Source organism: Mobula birostris, chromosome 3 (assembly GCF_030028105.1).
Source record: "Mobula birostris isolate sMobBir1 chromosome 3, sMobBir1.hap1, whole genome shotgun sequence".
Classification (NCBI taxonomy): Eukaryota; Metazoa; Chordata; class Chondrichthyes; order Myliobatiformes; family Myliobatidae; genus Mobula; species Mobula birostris.
In genome coordinates this window covers 219,137,229-219,143,769 of record NC_092372.1, presented here as the reverse complement: position 1 = coordinate 219,143,769, position 6,541 = coordinate 219,137,229, and positions in this window count along the sequence as shown.

Sequence of the window (6,541 nt, the reverse complement as noted above, 5' to 3'; positions counted from 1 at the left end):
ATGTGTCGCTGGATTCTGGATTTCTTGACAGAGAGACCACAGTCAGTCCGTGTTGGCAGGAACATCTCTGACTCCATCACACTGAGCACTGGATCCCCACAAGGCTGTGTGCTTAGCCCATTGCTGTTTACACTGATAACACGTGACTGTGCAGCCAGATTCTAGGAAAACCTGATCATTAAATTTGCAGATGATACCACAGTGGTGGGGCTCATCAGCAAAAATGATGAAACTATGTACAGCGAGGAGGTCAAACATCTGGAGAGCTGGTGCAGGGATAACAACTTGATGCTTAATGTCACCAAAACCAAGGAGATGATTGTTGATTTCAGCCGGTCTAAGCCTGAGCACACACCCCTCAGCATCAGCGGCTCCGCAGTGGAGAGAGTGGAAAACATCAAGTTCCTTGGGGTGCAGATCTCGGACAATCTCACCTGGTCCAGGAACACCAATGGGATTGTGAAACGGGCCCAGCAGAGATTGCACTTTCTGAGGAAGCTTAAACAAGCATCACTCCCCACTAACATCTGAACTACATTCTACAGAGGCGTGGTTGAGTGTGCTGATCTTTTGCATCACAACCTGGTACTCCAGCTGCAGTGCTGTCGACAAAAGAGCCTTGCAGAGTGTGGTTAGGGGAGCAGAGAAGGTTATTGGGGTCTCCCTAACTTCTGTCCAAGACCTCTTTCAGAGTCGATGCCTTCAGAGGACACGGTACATCATTAAAGACCCCTCACACCCTCTCCATGAACTGTTTGTTCTTCTGCTATCAGGCAAACATTACAGGAGCATCAAAACTAAAACCACAAGGCTTCCTCCCACAGGCAGTCAGACTGCTAAATAGCTGCTCTACCTGACTCTGCTTGGATACTTTAACTTGCACTGGACACTTATAACTTGATTTTAACTGACATGTGGCTGTTATGTTCTACTATTTATTGTTATGTTTATTATTTAGTGTTGCATTTGTTATGTTATGATTGCACTGCCCCTAGGGAATGCTGTCTCATTCTGCCCTGCTGATGTATGGTTAGAATGACAATAAAGTTTTTTGAATTTTTGAATCTTGAAAAAAAAAGAAAATAAATTTTAAAAGTAATAGCAAGAACGCACTGATAGACCGGATGGAACTCACCGCCTGAGCGCTGCTTCTGCCCGGAACATCGGGAGGACCCGTCAGCATCACACTTTGGAAGGACAATCTCCAAGGCAGAGTACAAAGTAAATGGCAGGATACTTGGTAGTGTGGAGGAGCAGAGGGATCTGGGGGTACATGTCCACAGATCCCTGAAAGTTGCCTCACAGGTGGATAGGGTAGTTAAGAAAGCTTATGGGGTGTTAGCTGTCATAAGTCGAGGGATAGAGTTTAAGAGTCGCGATGAAATGATGCAGCTCTATAAAACTCTGGTTAGGCCACACTTGGAGTGGTTGGTGCGTGGAATGCACTGCCTGAGTCAGTGGTGGAGGCAGATACACTAGTGAAGTTTAAGAGACTACTAGACAGGTATATGGAGGAATCTAAGGTGGGGGCTTATATGGGAGGCGGGGTTTGAGGGTCGGCACAACATTGTGGGCCGAAGGGCCTGTACTGTGCTGTACTATTCTATGTTCCATGTTCTATGTACTGGCAGCAAACGTGATTTTCACAGGTGGAGGAAGGACTGGGAAGCACTCCAGACGCAGGGAGAGCCGACCGGTTCAAGAGAGGTGAAAAAGGTTCAACTACTGGACAGTCTTGGCAACAAAATCAGGAGAGACAGTCGCCTCACTACTTATAACACTACAGATGACATCTTCCGTGTTCTAGAAAACTGCTATGGAAATCAAACGTGCATTGCTATTCAAATAGTGGAAGAGTTACAGAAAATGCCAGCTGTCAGAAGTCATCAGTCACAGAAAACAGTGGAATTAATTCAAGCAGTGGAGAAGGAACTTCAAGAATTGAGTGACCTTGTAAACTTCCAGAAACTCTCAAAAAGGAATGGCTGGTCTACGTCGCTGACAGGAAAAATATTGTGACACTAGATGATCAGTTTGACAGTCTCTTGGAATTCCCTAAAGGGCAAGAGAGCATATACGAGCAGCTTGAGCAACTGAGGGATAAAGAGCCAAGCAGAAGAGAAACCAGGGCTGAGCCAAGACATGCCAGAACCAAGTCTACCAAGTCAGGCAACGACCATGCAGGGTGTGTAGTCTGTGGTGATGGAAGCTCTACTTTTGCAAACAGTTTCGAGTGCTAAAGCTACCAGAGAAAAAGGCTGCAGTAAGAAAGTTGGGGGCATGCAACAGGTGTCTCGAGGTTCATGATGACAGTTCATACCGCAAACCCGCCTATCTGTATAAAAACCAAGACTGCAAGGATGAGCATATTCCTGAGCATCATGACTATCTGTGCCTCAATGCTGAAATAAAGAAAAGCAGCGCAGGTCAGAAAAAGACCTGGGCAAAAAATCGGGACATTAATTGACTTGGCTTCAGACACCAATTATATAACCCACAAGGCTGCAAGCAGACTGAACCTCAGAAGTGAGGATATCACTCTCGTTGTCCATGGAGTTGGGGGATGAAGTTCGGGTGGAGACAAAGTGGTACCTTGTAAAAATTCTCCCAAGTAAACACTCCCAAGGGCACTCTCAAATCACACCAATTGGTTTGTTATGGACTAGACAGCATTGCAAATGTCCACAAATATGTGGCACCAAAGCAACTGCAGAAATTCTTCCCAGATATACCGCTTGATGAAGTTGTGAGACCCAGAGAAATAAATTTACTCATAAGCCATAGAGAAGGTCAGCTAGCACCTCAGAGAACCAGAGCTGTTGGAGACCTCGTGCTGTGGGACGGTCCACTGGGGAAGATGGTCAGCGGAGCACATCCTGATCTCTTTGAGAAGCTGTCTGCGTCGGCCCACATGTCCAAGACACATTTTACAAGGTCAATGAGGGCGGCTGCTGTAAAGTACGAGGAGCTCACCAGCAAAGGCCGAGAGCAACTTCCGCCAAACAAACAGGATGGCATCAAGCTCCAGAAGTCAGGTACTTCAGGCACCAATCGGGACTTCCTAGAGTGGTGGAAGTGGGATAGTATTGGCGCAGCTGCAAAGGAGTGACAACTCTCCAGAAACCAACCATTGTGGATGTGGAGTACTCCATAGCCACGTGGTGATTAGATTGGGACCACGAGGAACACCAGGCCAACATAGACTCCTTTCCTAGATATTACCTTTTATATTCTTTGACTGTTCATGGAGGGTCAGGAAAACTTAGCAGGTGTGCACGCATGTACATGGTTGTACCTGTGCAACATCACTTAAAAATTATACTGCTTCTCTGTTATGTGAAGCAAAGTGGATGGCCAGATATTTTTCCACATTATTTTCCATCTGCTGTATTCACTTCCACTCTTGTCCATAACATATTCTTGAAGTCCTTTGCATCCACCTCCCAGCTGACAACTCATAAGTGCCTTTACTTTTCCAGGAAGCTAAAGAAATTCCGCACGTCCACTTCGACCCTCACCAATTTTTATCGATGCTTTATAGAAAGAATCTTATCTGGATGCTTCACAGCTTGGTATGGCAACTGCTCTGCACATGAATGCAAGAAACTGCAGAGTTGTGGACACAGCTCAACACATCACAGAAACCAGCCTTTCCTCTATGGACTTTGGTTACACCTTTTGTTGCCTTGGTAAAGCAGATAACATAATCAAGGCCCGACTCACCCTGAACATACCCTCTTCATGCCCCTTCCACTGGGTAGAAGATACAAAAATCTGAAAGCATGTATTACCAGGGTGAAGGACATTTTCTATTCCACTGTTATAAGAGTATTCAACAGCCCCTTAACACAAGTTAGATTCTCGACCTCACAATCTACTTCTTGATCTGTATGAACAGTATTCAAGACAAACTTTTCATGTATTTTGGTGCATCTATGTGACCAAACACATTGATGAAGGTAGAGCTGTAGGTGTAGTGTATATGGATTTTAGCAAGGCATTTGATAAGGTACCCCATGCGAGGCCTTTTCTCCTTGAAGCAACGGAGGATGAGAGGTGACCTGATAAAGGTGTACAAGATAATGAGAGGCATTGATCGTGTGGATAGTCAGAGGCTTTTTTCCAGGGCTGAAATGGTTAGCACGAAAAGGCATAGTTTCAAGGTGCTTGGAAGTAGGTACAAAGGAGACATCAGGGGTAAGTTTTTTTACACAGAGAGTGGTGAGTGCATGGAATGGGCTGCCAGTGGTGGCGGAAACAATAGGGTCTTCTAAGAGACTCCTGGATGGATACATGGAGTTTATAAGGATAGAGGGCTATGGGTAAGCCTAGGTAGTTCTAAGGTGAGGACATGTTCGGCACAGCTTTGTGGGCCGAAGGGCCTGTATTGTGCTGTAGGTTTTCTATGTTTCTACGTTCGACGTTTCTATCTAACAATAGTAAACTAATTCCAATTCACTTTAACTTTGCACCTTATTGTCTACCTGCAATGCTTACTCTCTGTAACCAAATCACTATATTCTACATTCCTTCATTACTTTTCCCCCATACAACTTCAATGCATTGTTGTCATAAAATGATCTGTATGAACGTTTTTCACTGTACCTCAGTAGATATGACAATAATAAACCATTTACCAATCCCACCTAATTTTGTAATCACAGCAAATTTAAAATCAGGGTATTTCATTCCATCTGTCAAATTGTTGACGCAGATTGTGAGCAGCTGAGCTCAAACACCATTCCCTGCTGTAATCCAGTAAATATTGCCTGTCAATACGCATAAGATGTATTTAAACACACTCTTTGCTTTCTGTATATAAATCAATTCTCAATCCATACTGGTATTCTATCTCCAACTCTATGTGCTCTAGCCTTGTTGACCATCTTCCCATTGTAAGCAATATTATGGACTCTCAATACCTGGAGCACAACTTCTTCTCATTATTTCTATCAGAGAAGAGGTAGAAGACCCTGAAGGCTCAAACTCAACATTTTAGGAACAGCTTCTTCCCCTCTGTCATCAGATTTCTGAATGACCCGTGAAGACTACCTTGCTATTCCTCTTTCACACTATTTACTGTACTTATATTTTTATTGTAATTTTTTTATGTCTAGCACTGTAGTGCTGCCACAAAACAACAAATTTCACAATATAAATCAGTGATAATAATCTTCATTCGTTGTCTCCCCCTTATCTACTTACTCGCACCTGCCAAGGACCTCTCTTTCCTTTTCATTTATCTTATCTTGCTTCTTCCATCTCATTGCACTTGTAACTGTGTTATCTGCTCTGGGCAATAAGGAATTCAAGGCTACAAGAGGCAGAGGCTGGGGCTCTGGGATTGGCTGAAGCAGAGCCTAGGGGCTCAGGAAGAGGGAGAAGTTGCATCCTGATATGGCAGAATTTACAATTTCCACCACTACGCAAGTTGTGACGCTTATCCCCTCCTTGCTAAATGTGTTACTCACACGGAGTCTGCAGTCAATCCTCAATGGGTTTGCATTTCAAAAGATCTGAGTCTTCTAACTGGTGATAGGCAAAGCAAGTGTTGGTGGAACAGTGCGAAGATCCTTGTGAACAAGACCATTAAACACAGGAGCATAATTATACCATTCAGCCCAACAAGCCTGCTCCACCATTCCGTCGTGGCTAATTTAATTTCCTTCTCAACCCCTTACTAATCAAGAACCTATCAACCTCCGCTTTAAATATACCCAATGACGTCCTCCACAGCCTTCCGGAGTAATGAATTCCACAGATACACCGCCCTCTGGCTAAAGAAATTCCTCCTCACCTCTAATCTAAAGGACGTCCTTCTATTCAGAGGTTGTGTCCTCTAGTACTAAATTCTCCCACTACTGAAAACATCCTCTCCACATAAGACATAGGAATAGAATTAGGCTATTTTGCCCATCGAATCTGCTCTGCCATTTCATCATGGCTCATCCAATTTTCCTCTCAGCCCCATTCTCCAGCCTTCTCCCTGTATCCCTTCATGCTCTGACCAATCAAGAATCTATCAGCCTCTGCCTTAAATATACATAAAGACTTGGCCTCCACAGCTGCCTGTGGGAAAGAATTCCACAGATTCACCACTCTCTGGCTAAAAAAATTCCTCCTCCTCTCTGTTTTTAAAAGGACGCCCCTCTATTTTGAGGCTATGTCCTCTGGTCTTACTCTCCCACTTTAACGAGAGTGAACCTTTGCAAGGCAGAAGGTCCCAATGGAGTACCTGGTAAGGCTTTGAAAACCTGTGCCAACCAACTAGTAGGAGGATTCAAAAACATTTTTAACCTCTCACTGCAACGGGCGGAAGTTCCCACTTGCTTCAAAAAGGCAATAATTATACCAGTGCCTACGAAGAATAATGTCGGCTGCTCTAATGACTGTCGCCCGGTAGCACTCATATCGACAGTGATGAAATGCTTTGAGAGGTTGGTCATGACTAGACTGAACTCCTGCCTCAGCAAGGACCTGGACCCCTTGCAATTTGTCTGTTGCCACAATACGTCAATAGCAGACGCAATCTCAATGGCTC